The sequence below is a fragment of the Amblyomma maculatum genome, chromosome 11, assembly GCF_055883805.1.
Source record: "Amblyomma maculatum isolate TAMU_Amacu chromosome 11, ASM5588380v1, whole genome shotgun sequence".
Taxonomy (NCBI): domain Eukaryota; kingdom Metazoa; phylum Arthropoda; class Arachnida; order Ixodida; family Ixodidae; genus Amblyomma; species Amblyomma maculatum.
In genome coordinates, this window is record NC_139354.1 from 144,186,918 (window position 1) to 144,202,917 (window position 16,000).

Genomic DNA, 16,000 nt, shown 5'->3' on the forward strand with positions numbered 1-16,000 from the left:
GTTTTAATACCTACGACAAACAGAGAGGGATAGAAAGAATACATCTGTAAAATTTGCTAAACTTTCCATCAATCCCAAATCTTAGATGTAATAAGGGCTTATACCGGAGGGGCTCATTATCTGTTCATAAATATACCAGCGCGCGTTTTCGTAAAACTTCCGTTGGAAACCAGGGTTTTTCTCGAAAAACCCGAAATCGATGCTCATATTGCCGAACAGAAAAAACATTTACGCAACCTGCAAACAAATCGAGCGCCTACTTCGAAAGCCAATCAATATTTGTACCTGGAACAGTGAGCAGCGGATGTAGTGTACATATCGTAAAGTAGCCCTAAGCGTCCATCAGTGGCAGTGTGACCCGATTCACGCTCATCTGATCCGTTGAAGACGAGCTTCCGTTTTCTCAAGGTCCTTCTTTCTTGGGCACTCTCTCCTCACTGGTCTTCTCTTTGGTGCTGCTCTCCTTTCTCCTGCTGAAGCTCCGCCTGAACGTCGGCCTTGCGTGATTTGGGTCCTGAGCTAGATTTCTTGGCGCTGACGCTTATCTTTCGAATAATGCGCGCCTGTCTCATTGGCGACGAACCACCGCTAGCCGAGGGAAATTTCGGGGAAACCTCTACCTTCCTTCGAGCCTTGGCTCCAGGGCAGATTTCACCGGCTGTATACAAGGGCGCCGTATCCAACATTGCCTAGTCCACAACGGTAGTGCTGCGGCTGTAATACTCCGTTGCATCCGCGGAGTTCGTTTACGTCTTCTGGCAGCGCTCCGCTGCAGCCTTTTCGAACACGTCTTTGATGATGGCCACCATACAATGCGACGAATTGCACGCCAAAGCAGTAAGCCTGCATAGTTGTTAAATGGTAGATAACACAAGTCTCATTGCAAGCAGCGGGTCTTCCACGTGCGCTAACAAGATAAATTTTTTATTTGCCTCAACGTATGTGGAGCATCATAGGCCGGAATTCAATTACTCGAGTTTGCCTAAGCAGGCACATGAAGGACGTAGTCACTGAGCGACCACATAAATGCTGGTGTGTAACCTTTGTGAAACCTCGTCCTGAAGGAAAACAAGGGACCTTGCCTTCTAGACGCGAAGAGGGGTATTTGGTGCCAAGAGAAGCTCTAATGTAAGACAAGGAGTTGGATGTGTACCAGCCCCACACCAAAAAATCTGTAACGCCAGAAATACATCGCAAGACAATCAAATTCATCGTTATTGCTACTCATTGTGCTTTATACGCTACAAAAGGCTGTCGCCAATTCAAGCTTGAAGGTGGCTATGTGCAGCTGGTGTTCTGCACATCCCCGCTTGCGTACGTGTTTTAGAGAATATGCTGCCCAGGTGCAGTCAGAGCCATAGGCGGCTTTACCACCTCTCCCGTGCTCTGCTACGCGTTCCTGTGCTCGCCTTGGCTATCAGCAACTGTAGCCAACGAGTTGCAGCTGACGACACAGTTAAAGCAGCCGCGGACAGCTCTAGCAGCGCATACTGAATAGTTCATGAGCAACGCGCGAGGCAACCACTACCGCAGCGTAGCTGACTCGGAATCGTGTTAAAGCTGGAAGTGGACCACTATGCACGTATTCTTTAAAAGTAATTCATCAGTTCGATCTTGAAGTAACATGCAGCTTACAGCGCTAATAACACGGTTATGCACCAAAGAAGCGACTAGCAGCTGCCAGGGGTGACAACAGTTATTCAAAGAATCGCGCATATTTCTCATGAACGAAAACGGCGGATCCTGTGGAGTGGTTTTTTTACAGCGAACACGGGGAGACATGTGTTGCAAAAACCTTCCGTTAGACTAAGCAAAACTGAGGATGCGTAGCTACAATCGGTGTTTACCAGTTATAATTGAGCGTTTTCTTTTTATGCGATGTACGTCCTCAGGGTTAAAAGACAATATCGAGTGGCTCTCTGTTCTTAATTGTTGTGCGACAAGTGTTGGCTGCTTTTTTTGCGTTCTTTGTGTTTTCTGGTGATAAATGTAGTCTTTTCTGAAGAAAACTTGAGTTTATAAAAAGCGGCGTGCTGTCTTACCTCTTAGTCTGTGCACGCACGTTAAAGAGCCACAGGTGCTCGAAATTTCCGGAGTCCTCCACTACGGCATCTCTCATAGCCTGAGTTGCTTTGGGACGTTAAACCTCACAAACCAACCAGCCAACTAACCTCTTCGTCTGTGTAAGCCCCGCCATTGAACTATGTATAGCCAACTCACCCAGTGTTCCGTCCTGAAGCTCTCTAAGGCGAAAGCCTTTAATCGCTCATACTGTTGGAGTCCATCCGGTCACACTATAGCTTTCAATCAAACGACATCAAGATTACTTCATTAAAAAAATAGAACTCCTGTTTGCCCCGAGAATCGAACCTCCATCCTTTGGATCCTCAGCCGAGTGCTTTAAGCAAAAGCGCCACGCCCGGGATCGTGAAATGCCCATCATAATTTTCCTTGTATACGGTGACGATGATATTAGCTAATACAATGACGCGGTGATTAGTGATACTGACATTTACACTTTACTAATTGCGGTGCATTTATTGGATAGTGGTAAGGAGAGCGAACATGACGGAAAATGCGCTCGTTCACACTCGAGAAATCGGCGATGTGTAGGTTCCTTCGTTCACACTTCGGAGCCAACACATCGTCGCCGTCGCCGCTTGGACCGCGGCCTCCCTTTAACCCTAACCTGGCCTCTCGACTCAAGCTACGTGCCCCACCAAAAGCAGGCAGCTATGCTAAGTGGCTAAAGTAATACGAATAATCATCCAATTATTCACTAAAACATGGCACATCTGACCCACGTACTGTCGCAACAAGAGCTTCAAAAGGCTAATTGGAGGCATATAGTAAACAAAGGGGCGCACGTGCATCACATACCAAGGACAGCGTCAATATTATTCCAAATGTCAGCCTTCAATACTTTGCTTTTGTATTCGGGGTGACGCTTGTCCTACCACACCCGATACAGCTTCACTGTGCCGATAAGCTTTACGGCTGTGGCCGACACTTATTGTGAGCTGATGGTCGATTGCCAATACGCAGTTGCCATATTTGCCCCTGGGAAATGCTACCGGTCAATAACCCCGGCAGCGCCGACTTGATTATTTTCTCGCCTTCCTAATGGCTGATGGAATTTTGCGAAAATTATCCGGGGTGAATATTCTGTGCCGGACATAATTGGCTTTTTGCTGAGATTTCTTGCAGATTTTCTGCCGCGGTAGCAGATTTCGCTCGCTTTTTCTGCTAGTTGTTCAATTTGGAACGAGCCAAATTATTCGCCGGCAAATACTGCAGTGTCGATTCCTCAGTGTTCTCGGAATATGTTTTTGCTGGGCATCATTTTTACTAGTCATAATGTGGCATCACTTAGGCGCTCGTCGTGTGAGAGGGCTCATTCGGGCTCATTCAAGCAGTGCTAAAAGCTTTGATAGAGATGTAGAGCATATGCATTATGAATATGATTAGCCAAACACTTCAAGCTGCCTCAGAGGAAAGGCGGCCAGCCGTACGACTGTATGAACCAAAATTACAATATCTACATACAAGCGACGATAATTGCTAGAAGATAGTGGAAAATGCAATCCTCCTTTTCCAAGAAGGTGGCGTCGGAGCAGTTGCCCGCTGCTGTGAGCAACGCAGAGATAAACTGGTTTTACAAAGAATATGCCACTAAGCTTCCAGAATTTATAAGAGCTAAGACATTTATAAGACTGCCAATTTGATTTCTGCCCTAAATAAGAAATACTAATGTGTGAGCTATCACTTTTATTTTATTATTTTTCCAAAATTATTATTTTAGCAGTGTAGTTCAAATTTTATTCTTGATGTTATTCGAACTATAGTGTTTTTAATTTGAAATTTTGCGAGAAAATTATGCAGTTTATCCAGTCCACGTCACCACTCCACAAATTTTGGAGCAAAGGAAGGCACAGGAGCGTCCAAAAGGGTAAAGGGAAGAAGAAGAGTATTCGTCGCCGTCTCTTTTTACGTCGGCATTGCTTTCGCGCTCCTGTGTCTTCACGAATACGTCCTGACAGAAGTACCTCTGAAATACTGGCGAAGAGACACGCGCGTGAGTTTGTATCAAAATTAAGAAGCCACCGTAGATTGCACAGCGTTTAGAATATTGTCTTACCTTTTTGTCTTCTTGTTTAGCAGCCTTAATATAATCAAATTAGAGGATACGGATAAGAAGCGATGGCAAATGCTCCTCTGCAAAGTGTAGGTTATGACTCCTAATTGAAATAAAGTGCGATTCTTACCCCATAAACCCTTTAAGCAGAATTAATAGGTATTCACGGTAACAAAAGAGGGCTCCAAAGGTGCTGACATGAATAGTGCGACTCCATTCTCCAAATACAACGTAATCGAAAAACGATAAACTATTCACGCTGTAATAGGCTGTAGTAAAGGCCCTCCGTGTCCACTGCTAAGGCGAAGCGAGCATCTCCATAATATTTTTAAATTCCAGATAGCAACAGGAAATTATGGAACCGTGCCTACTATGCAGGTACTGGCGACGCTAAATTCTGGCCTCCGCCAGACATACTAACGAAACCTGCAAGCTGTCGCTGCGAATGCTGCAAAATCACCCAGGGAAACTAGCGCAAGCACTATATTCCACACGGTGTGTTACTACATACATACATACATACATACATACATACATACATACATACATACATACATACATACATACATACATACATACATACATACATACATACATACATACATACATACATACATACATACATACATACATACATACATACATACATACATACATACATACATACATACATACATACATACATACATGCATACGTACATACATACATACGTACATACATACATACATACATACATACATACATACATACATACATACATACATACATACATACATACATACATACATACATACATACATACATACATACATACATACATACATACATACATACGACTACTGTTCCCAAGGACGCGGGATCGAATCCCGGCCTCGGCGGCAGCTTTTCGATCGAGGCGAAAAGCAAGACGCCCGTGTGCTGTGCGATGTCAGTGCACGTTATAGAACCCCAGGTGGTCTAAATTTCCGGAGTCCTCCACTACGGCGTCTCTCATAGCCTGAGTTGCTTTGGGACGTTAAAACCTACAAACCAACCAACCAACATACATACATACACACACAAATACGTACGTACGTACGTACGTACGTACATACATACATACATACATACATACATACATACATACATACATACATACATACATACATACATACATACATACATACATACATACATACATACATACATACATACATACATACATACATACATACATACGTACATACGTACATACGTAATACATACATACATACATACGGACGTACGTACGTATGTGCATACATACATACATACATACATACATACATACATACATACATACATACATACATACATCTCAAATTATTTGCCGTGAAGTCAGCATGTGAAGCTTGACGAATATTTATGCTGGTCCCAAAATTGCTTCAACACTGAATTAAATACTCCACATCTGTTATTTGAGAAGAGTGGAGCGGGATGATTATTTGCTTTCGGGTTGCCGGCTGGAGAAATATAGCTAAGCATACTGAAAAAATATAGAACTTCATTCCATAGACATCTCCTTGCATGTGCACTACACTAACGAGGTACCCATATTTTAATGTGAGTACCATTTACCATTTCGTGCCGACACAGTAGCAGTAACGCGTACATCATTTTTGATAAGAGTATTTCAAGACTTCCTTGCAGGTCAGCAGAGATCACAACCGAGAGCTGTAACGCTTTGAGTTCAACCTTGCTGATATTACCTGATTCTTGAATGAATAGCATAAATTGTAATATTTTCTTCAACTATTTTATACTTTAAGGTGTCCGCATGTGAACGGCTCGGTTCCGCCCAGCAGGGTAGAAAATTCGGTATTCCAGCGAAGTTGGGTGGAGAATTGACTACTCACTGTTAGGAACTTTCCCCATGCCTCGATTGCTCCTGGCGTCATGTGTCGGGCATCAGTGGTCTGCAGCACGTCTACCAGACACTGGCCCATCACCTGGAAGTGGAACGGCTTCACACCTTTGCGCCGCAGGTGTTCAGATGCGTTGCGACGCACCAGTATCTCAAAGGTGGCTGGGTCACGTAGGCTCTCCACTATCGATGTGATGTGATACCCGATGGAGCAGCCGTGCGCCCTGAACGCTGGGTCATCCTTGAGCATCACAACGGACTTACCGCGGAAGGCGTTGAAGAGTTGAATGTAGTCGGGGTGCTTAAGGAACATGTTGAGGAAAAGGGGCACGCCATACTCGTTGTTACCTCTGCTGTATGAGCTTCACCTCCCCTTCCGTCAAGCCAGTCAGCTCATCCGGCAACTCGCCTGACTTGCGTTTCGCGTTGGCCATTCCTTCCTCGATCGTTGTTCGAGGAAAGTATAAACCGTAGCGGTGGTTGATGGGAGCTGCGCAACTCGAAAGGAACGACGTGGTTGTGTTGTTGTTGTTGTTCTCCTCTAATTTGATGGCGCATACCCACACAGGGGGATCGGCCAAGAATTGGGGTGCAGAGATATTAGATTTTGAGATGTATAACTACATCGCAAAAATGATTAAACATAAATGCTAGGGAATAGAGAAGGAAATCTAAATATGAAAAACCAATAAAAACGAGTAAATACTAACGCACGCAGTAGAAGAATACTAAGATTTATATGTACAGATTAAAAATTCAAATCATATTAGCAGGGTAGACGTTTTGTTTCTGCTACTTCTACTTCCTCTTCGAAGTCAAAGCCAAAGCTCTATTGGGAATTCGAGTTATTCAAAGACATTTGCTAATCGCCACCTTATCTCTCAAAGAATGCACCGGTATTTCTGTTGAATATAGGCGCAGCAGTGTTGTTTCTTTACCATGTGCATGAGATACACTCCCACAGCAAGTTGTGCAGGGGAAAAGAAGAAAAGAATACTTGTTTTTTTTTTTATTTGGCTTAAAGTTTGCGCTGCTTACTTTAGTATTACGAGGTTATTATGAAGTCAACGTAAACCCTCGGCAGAAAAAAATAAAAACAAGTGAAGGTCACCGCTCAACTCTGAATTAATCTCATCGTAGTAGAAAATTGTCTTCCCCTTATTTCTTATTTTGGCTTAGGAGGTCCAACAATATTGAGTTTTTAATATTATTTTAATTTCAAGCTCGCTCGTGTGCAGATATATTTCGTTTTCCGTCCATATCGCTGCGATAAATCTCTCTAACGCTCAACACTCAGCAACGTGCACCCATTTCCCCAGCATTTCCTCTGGCACGTGGCACTTAAGTAGAGGAAAATATGTTAGGCTATCATATCACCCTATAATGAGCTGTTCAGAGCAAATATTGTTTTGCCACACAATCGGGATTTTTGTGCATTTATCAAATAGAAGGGATGCATTAAATAATGAGAACGCCAAGCCTCAAGACACTCCCATAAACTGGCAAACTGTTCCTGTGGTGAGGAGCTGGAGTCTCTGCTTCCTTCCAGAGAGGCTTGATTTTGAGGAGGCAAAAGTGTATTTCTACAACAGGTGGATGTAGCGCCAACACTCAGACAACACGCACTTTTATAAGAGCTGAGCGATCATTATTTCACAGATCATTTATTGAGTAGGGCCCTCCCACTCCCCGAGAACGCATACGGGTGGTTTTGCAAGAACAATGCTATTAGTAATTTGTATTGTGAGACAGGAGGAAGCATCGGCAGGTTCACCTTTCTCTTGTCAGATCAGCCGAAGCAGCAGCTATAAACTAAGCACAGTTCATCACACTTTGTCTTCTTTTCAAGACACGATCACCGACGATGAAGGTGACGCTCACTCACGGTGCTTACACCCTTCTCCAACCCGAACGGAAGCCCCATCCTGGCCGCTGGTGATAGATGAAGGTCGGTGGTTAAAGTATTTCTGTCGCGATACGTGCACTACCTCGGTGAAGCGAAAACGGTGGTCAGCAGTAGACGATGCAGGGGTGATGACATAATTCACAGGCGAAAATTTGTTCGACAATCGTGCACGGGCCATAAAAGCGGCTCAGAAAATTTTCACGCGAGCCGGGGGGAGCAAGCATGTGTCCAGAGCAGGACTTCGTCACCAGGGCAGAACGACACTGAGCGATGCATCGTATCAAGCGTGCCTTTCCTGGGATCTTAGGTGGCTTCAGTTTGAAGATGCGCAAGCTCACGGCAGTGGGTGATACGAGAAACGACGTTTCGTCGGGAAGGCGCGGCAGAAGGTGCGGAAGCCGAGAAGAAAGATTCTTTGAGCAAGTATGCAGCGGGGTGCCATTAACAAGAAAAAACGGAGAGTGTGGTTGTTCGATGGAGGGCAGTCTCGCAGGCAAATGTAAGAAAGTGGAGTAAAGATACCAGTTTTCGTGATGACGGTGAATATATACGGATCGCATGTAAGAAATGGTGCGATGAAAGCCTTCTGCGATGTCATTTGTCTGAGAATAGTAAGCTGACGTAATTTAGTGCACTATGTACGAAACATGAAGCACTGCGGCGAGTAGGGTGGAGAGGAACGACTTGCCACGATCGCTACAGAGGAGGCGAGGGGCGACGTGGCGAAGAAGTGTGGTGTGGAGGAAGAAGTTGGCGATTTCGGCAACAAAGCCAGAAGGAAGTTCTGCGGTTTTAGCGTACCGGGTGAGGCGGTCGACGGCAGTAACGACCCAGCGGTTGCCAGCTAGAGTAAAGAGTAGGGGTCCATACAAGTCGATGCCTACGATTTGTAATTGACTGTGCAGCCGTACCCATGAAGCCGGAGAATCTATCACCCGAAAATGAAACTATTACACTGTATTTTGTTGCTCAGTTCGAGTGGCATCATTGTGATTGTATACGGGTGTAAAAACTTGAGGCACCTGCTCTTTATTAAAATTGTGTTCAAGGATGATTCCTTAGTTCTCTTAAAGTGGCGATTGCAATAACCTCAAAATACTGCAAATTCCATATATTCATACAAATTTCCTGCACTGCTTTCTATTATTTTGACGTAACGCCATTGCCTGTACTTTTGGCATTCTTCAGGTGTTCATCGTTATAGGCATTTGAGAGTATGTTTGCTGGCAGGTCGTATGGCTGGGTGCCGATTTGGCTTTGTCTTTATGATGCCGTTAGATCATATGTCATGATTGAACTAGCAGGAGCTCCGTGATTCAGATGCAATTTCGAGATAATTTTTAGTATGTACCGCCTTTGCCAAAAGTGTCCAGGCTGCATGTTTTGCTTCTCGCTTGTATTCAGAAGACAACATGGATTCCCAGAGGATTACAGTTTGTTATGAAGTGAGGAGAAGAGGTCGTTTCTACTTTGCAGAGATTTACAGCTTCAGAAGTGGTCCGAATTACCTGCTACCCGATGTAGAAGTAGACCACGCAACCTGATTACTTTTGGCAAAGACGGTACAAGCGTGCTTTTTAGATACTATTGTTCAATTTAGGGTTCAAGACTTTTTATTCAATGTTTCATTTTCCTTGTAATATTACCTGCTGTTCTTGTTTATTGAAGAATTTTATTTATGCTGTCTATTGCTATACATTTTAGTCTTTATTGAGAACAACATAAAACTTTTTGCTGTAACTCCTAGTGATATGATTTTGTTTTTATATAAGCGTTTCATATTATTTTGTTATTGCGTATGAGTCATCATGTACAGCCTTGTTGGTGGTTTTATGGGCCCCGTCAAGTTATCAGGAGGCGCTTTTAACCTGTTAACCTTCCAGACGTTCTCTGGGTGGTAAATAAAAAGTGAAACAAAAGGATGGTTGCGCACTCAGTGGCGCCCTCGAAACCCTGAGCTGGAGCATTTCTCGCGGGATCGGATTCACATTTCTGAAGTTTGGATAAAGCTGGCCTCAATTTCGATGTCCAAACTGCCCACCTGGGCAAGACATATCCAGATATATGACTTGCAAGGAAGATTAGTCGAAACAAAAAAAATAACAATTAAGGATAAACATACCAAACTATGGTCTACCAGGCTACTGTACAATACTTTGCGAATAGCCACAAAACCCTCCCATTCATTTTCTCCATTAGGCAAGGAAACGCTCTGATGGCCTGTTTAGTGGTCTTTAAATAATGTTTATAGTCTGGAAGCAGCATTTGAAAAAAGTGTGCCGTTTGCCTGGTCGTCGAAGTGGTCTAAACACTGGACGTCCCGGACGGGTCTTTGTTAGCGGATGAGCAGGTAGTGGTCGCACTGGTAGCGAAGGAGGTCGTGATAATAATAGGGGTTGTCGTGACGACGAAAGAGGTGGTTTCCCTGCCGAGGGAAACGCGATGGCTTGTTACCATGAGAGGGCAGAGGCGGATGTGGGGGTTTGGATGGCGAAGCGCTGCCAGAAAACTGTTTAGAAGCTTTGTTTGCGGCGGTTTTTTTTTGTTAAGTTGGAGGATCAGTTAGGCGACTTCTGAAGCCGGTGCTTCTGTTATAGGGGATGGTGCGTGCTGTCCAGGTTCAGGCATCTGGTGTTGCATTTGCACTCTACCGGGCATGTATCCTGGTCCTATGCCTCCTAAGCCTGGCATCATTCCAATACCTCCTAAACCACCTCCCATCAGCTTATTTGCTAGGCCCAATGCCAACCCTCCAGCACCACCCGCCACATACCCACACTTCCACACCCTCATCCCATTCCCGGAGCTCGAAACCTTGCGGCAGAATTATATTGCCGCAATGTTATCGTACTGGCGCCGCCATGTGGCGAGCTTGGGAGACTGGCACGAGCTCGTCTTCTTCGCTCTCGGTGCTCGCCCGCCAGTCGGTTCCGTGCCTAATCTAGCCGGTGCTTTTACTTAGTCCTAAGTAAACCTGCTGAACCAGTTTCACTGGCTTCTGTGACATTTTTGGTGGAGCTTCTGGGTAGATCCCATGTACGAAGAGCCTCTGGCTGCCCCCTACGCCCATCTACACACCGTGGACTCGACACCTGTGCACAAGGCGAGCCGTCGCTTGAGAGGCTTAGCACCCGAGTGTGGTCCTCTTGTTTCCCCACCACGAACCACGATGACCACAGCGGCAATTCAGACCACCATTCAGCTTCCAGTGAGTGCCCAGCAGCTGATCTGCCATACTCAACGTATGTCCACGCCGTTTCATGGCGACAAGTTCGAAGACGTTGAGGACTGGCTGACCAGCTACGACCGGGTCGCTGTGTTTAATGCGTGGGACGAGGAGCGAAAATTGCAGAATGTTTATTTCGCACTAGAAGACGCCGCCAAGATGTGGTTCGAAAACAATGAGGCTACCATTTCCACCTGGCAGGATTTCCGGCGGCAGCTGCTCGCAACATTCGGCAGCGATGCAAGAAAAGAGATGGCCGAACTCGCTCTACAGTCCCGAGCACAGCGGCCTAATGAAAGCGTCGCCATGTTTGTGGAAGAAATGACTCGCCTTTTCAACCGGGCGGATCCGTCCATGTCGGAGGCAAAGAAGGTGCTCTACCTTATGCAAGGTGTCAAGGAGCAGCTGTTCGTTGGCCTTGTACGTGACCCTCCACGTACTGTCGCTGATTTTACGAAAGAAGCAGCAAGCATCGAGCGTGCCTTGAATCAGCGATTTGTACATTTTGATCGCTCTGCGAACATCGCTGCCGTAGACTTACGCTTGCCAATGGCCGGAAACAACAGGGAAGCCCTTCGCGAACTTATCCGAAGCATCGTGCGCGAAGAGCTGCAAAAGCTGCCCTCGAACAACATCCACGTGTTGGGGGCACCTTGGATATTGTGCGCGAAGAGCTCCACCAAGCAGTGCCATCAGTACCGTCACCCCAGCCGCCTGCGCCACAGATCATGACGTACAGCGACGTGTTGCGTACCCTTGCGCCTGAACCATTGGCACCCTGCAACCCTGCTCCTCCCGCTCGTCCTCCACCCCAATATCCAGTTTCGACTGGTGTGCCTGAAGCTCGACCACCCGTTCGCAAAGCACACGCGTGGCGCACGCCGAACAATCTGCCTTTGTGCTTTCACTGCGGCGAAGCCGGTCACGTTCTGCGCCACTGCCCGTACCGTCGGATGGGCTTGCGCGGATTTTCACCGGACGCCACTCGGCCGCGCTATGGCGAGCGACCTCGGGACATCGGCCAATACCTCAGCGACCACGTCCCACCTGCGTCGCTCCAGCGACGCCAGTCCAGGTCACCACCGCTGAGACAGTTTTCAACCAGCCGCCGTTTTTTCCTCAGGCAGTCCCCAAGTCCGCACTGGGAAAACTGAAGACGGTGACCCTCGGGGGTAGGGCCGCCGTCGATGGACACTACGACCAACATCCTCCGCTCACCGATTCGATCACACAGACCGACCTCCGACTCTTCGCTCCGACCAATAGTCCGACCACTTTTCGACGATCGCCGAAGCTTTCCTCCGACGCCCCCAATCGACGCACCGCACGACCAACGAGTCCGACGACCTCCTGAAGATCACAGAAGCTTACCTTCGACGCCGTAATTCGACGCAACGACCTACCCGTCAGCCCGACGAACCCTGACACGCCGCACTTTGTCGACGGTGAGCTACATTCCGCCGAGATACCGATCGTCGTTGATAACCACAACACGACTGCCCTTGTAGATACCGGCGCTGATTTTTGCGTTATGAGTCGTGGCCTTGCTACCATTCTACGAAAAGTCCTGACTCCATGGCACTGAGCCCCGATAAGGACAGCCGGAGGGCATGTGGTAACGCCGCTCGGAGTGTGCACCGCTCGCGTCGAGATTCACCACGTAACTTTCTCGTGTTGCTTTGTTGTGCTCGCAGAATGCTCCAAGGACCTGATTCTCGGCCCTGATTTTCTTAGAGAAAACGACGCAATCCTCGACCTCCGCGACTTCATGGTGACTTTTTCCACTCACCGCGCAATTTCCGACGAGTACAGACAGCACAGTGAGGATTACACAGACAGGCCAGTTTTCCGAGTGTGCGACGACCATGTCACTCTACCTCCACGCACCAGCTTGTTTGTTACAGTGCAGTGCGGCAACCTCCCCGTCTTGCAAGGCCTCGCGGAAACGAACGTGAATTTATTGTTGAACCTACAAGTCGGCATCGCTCGGGGGAACTTTTCCTTGAGAAATAAACGAACTGAACTACTTTTAACAAACTTTAGTGCCGAATACCATAATTTACCGCAAGGTACAGCTATCGCTTATTTTGACGAAGTCAGTGCGCCATCCGCCCATTGCGCCCTTTCACTGGCCACGAGAAACCTCCCAAGAGCACTGGACATACTGTTCAAACTGACGTGAATCCAGCTTTGTCTCTTACCCAGAAACGCCGCCTTCAAGCAATTCTGGACACTTACCGTGACTGCTTTTCCGTCACTTCCAAAGTGAAACAGACGTCAGTAACCAAACATTGAATTATAGTTGATCCCACCGAGCGCCCTATCCGCCAACACCCCTACCGAGTATCGCCGAAAGAACGAGAGGCTATTCGGGCGCAAGTTGATGAAATGGTCCGCGATGATGTGATCCAGCCGTCCACAAGTCCATGGGCCTCACCAGTTGTGCTGGTCGCTAAAAAGGACGGAGCACTCAGATTCTGCGTCGACTATAGGAGGCTTAACAAAATTACGAAAAAGGACGTCTACCCATTGCCTTGAATCGATGACTCATTCGACCGACTTCGCCACGCCCGATACTTTTCATTGCTCGATCTACGCAGTGGGTACTGGCAGATCGAAGTCGATGAACGTGATCGAGAGAAAACCGCATTCGTTACTCCTGACGGACTGTACGAATTTAAGGTGCTTCCCTTCGGTTTGTGTTCCGCTCCCGCAACCTTTCAAAGAATGATGGACACTGTCCTAGCCGGCCTGAAATGGCAGACGTGCCTCGTCTACCTTGACGACGTTGTAATTTTCTCTGCGACCTACGAAGAGCACCTCAAACGATTGACGGCCGTGCTAAATGCCATCCGCGGGGCCGGACTGTCACTAAAACCAGAAAAATGCCACTTTGCATTCCAACAGCTCAAGTTTTGGGTCACGTCGTGAGTGCTGAGGGAATTAGCCCTGATCCAGAGAAGACGGCTGCCGTAGCTGCTTTCCCGACCCCCACTGATAAAAGTTCCGTGCGTCCGTTTTTGGGCCTCTGTGCATATTACAGGAGATTTGTGCACGACTTCTCCCGAATAGCGGAACCATTGACTCGTCTAACAAAGGATGACCAACCTTTCATCTGGGCCGACGAGCAGCAAAGGGCCTTCGAGGTGCTTCGCAAGTGCCTTCAAACAACGCCCGTACTTGGCCACTTCGACGAGGAGGCCGACACAGAATTGCATACCGACGCCAGTAACGTTGGCCTCGGTGCAGTTCTCGTTCAGTGGCAAGAAGGCGTTGAGCGGGTGGTAGCTTACGCAACCCCTTCATGGATCACTGCCTTGTCGTGGCGGAGGGGCTTGCGAAACTCGATGAAGTCGTGAGCTCTGCTGTGTAGGGCCACCCAAGATAGACAGGTCACGGCAGAGAGTTCTGACAAAATGTGATTCACTGGAGAAGGTAATGGCAACCCACTCCAGTATTTCCTGCCAAGAAAACCCTATGGCCAGTCACAATACCATTATCGATATGGCGCCGGAAGATGAGCCCCCCAGGTTGGAAGGCGTCCCACATGTTACTGGGGATGAACAAAGGGCGATTCCTAGTAGCTCCAGGACGAATGAAGCGGCTGGGCTAAAGCCAAAAGGACGCTCAGTTGTGGATGTGTCGGGAAGCGACCGGAAAGTCCGATGTTGCAAGGAGATATATCACATAGCAACATGGAATGTAAGATCTATGACGCAAGGTAAACTAGATATCGTCAAGCGAGAAATGGACAGATTGAACATTGATATCTTGGGTATCAGCGAGCTCAAGTGGACCGGAATGGGAGAATTTAACTCCGGCGACCATTATGTCTTTTATTGTGGGCACGAATCCAAGAGAAGGAATGGGGTCGCTCTCATAGTAAACAGAAGAATGGGCAAAGCAGTGCTAGGGTACAACCCCAAAAACGACCGAATGATTTCACTTCGGATCCAAGGTCACCCTTTCAACATAACAGTTATCCAAGTCTATGCACCGACCACTGCTGCTGAAGAAGCTGACGTTGAGAGATTTTATGCGGACCTACAATGCCTTTTAGACCACACCCCATCATCAGACGTCGTTTTTCTCATAGGAGACTGGAATGCTAAGGTCGGGAGTGAAGAAATATCCGGAATTACAGGCAAGTTCGGTCTTGGTGAGCCAAATGAAGCTGGGCAGAGGCTAGTAGAGTTCTGTCAAGAAAACAACCTGACCATAGCGAATACTCATTTTCAACAGCACAAGAGGCGCCTGTACACATGGATTTCACCGGACGGTCTGTACAGGAATCAGATCGATTATATTATTTGCCGGCAGAGATGGAGAAGCGCTATACAAGCAGTAAAAACAAGGCCTGGGGCCGATTGTGGCACCGATCATCAGCTTCTTGTTGCCAAAATTAAGCTTCGATTGAGGAAAGCGCAGAAAACTAGAAGGCCTTTCAGGTATGATCTGGATCAGATTCCATTAGAATATGCTGTGGAAGTGAGGAATCGATTTCAAGAATTAGATCTAGAAGACAAAGAGCCCGAAGAGATGTGGACTGATGTTCGTGATATAATACAAGAAGTTGCTACTAAGGTAGTTCCAAAGCAAAAGAAAGGCAAAAAAGCAAACTGGTTATCTGAAGAGGCTTTGCAAATAGCTGAGGAAAGGAGGATGGCAAAAGGTATGGGGGAAAGAGAAAGATACAAGGTGCTCAATGCGGATTTTCAGAAAATAGCAAGGAGAGATAAGAATGCCTTCCTGAACATACAGTGTCAAGCAGTTGAGGACAACAGCCAATTAAGGAACACAAGAGCTCTGTATAAGACAATCAAAGATATCAAAGGAAGCTTCTGTGCTAA

General features: G+C 46.9%; 1 pseudogene; it reads right to left on the reverse strand.

Annotated features, from left to right (window-relative positions):
* Positions 1–746: 746 nt before the first annotated feature.
* On the reverse strand, positions 747–6,452 carry LOC146175115 (hemoglobin subunit beta-like; annotated as a pseudogene).
* Between the last annotated feature and the right edge of the window lie 9,548 nt (positions 6,453–16,000).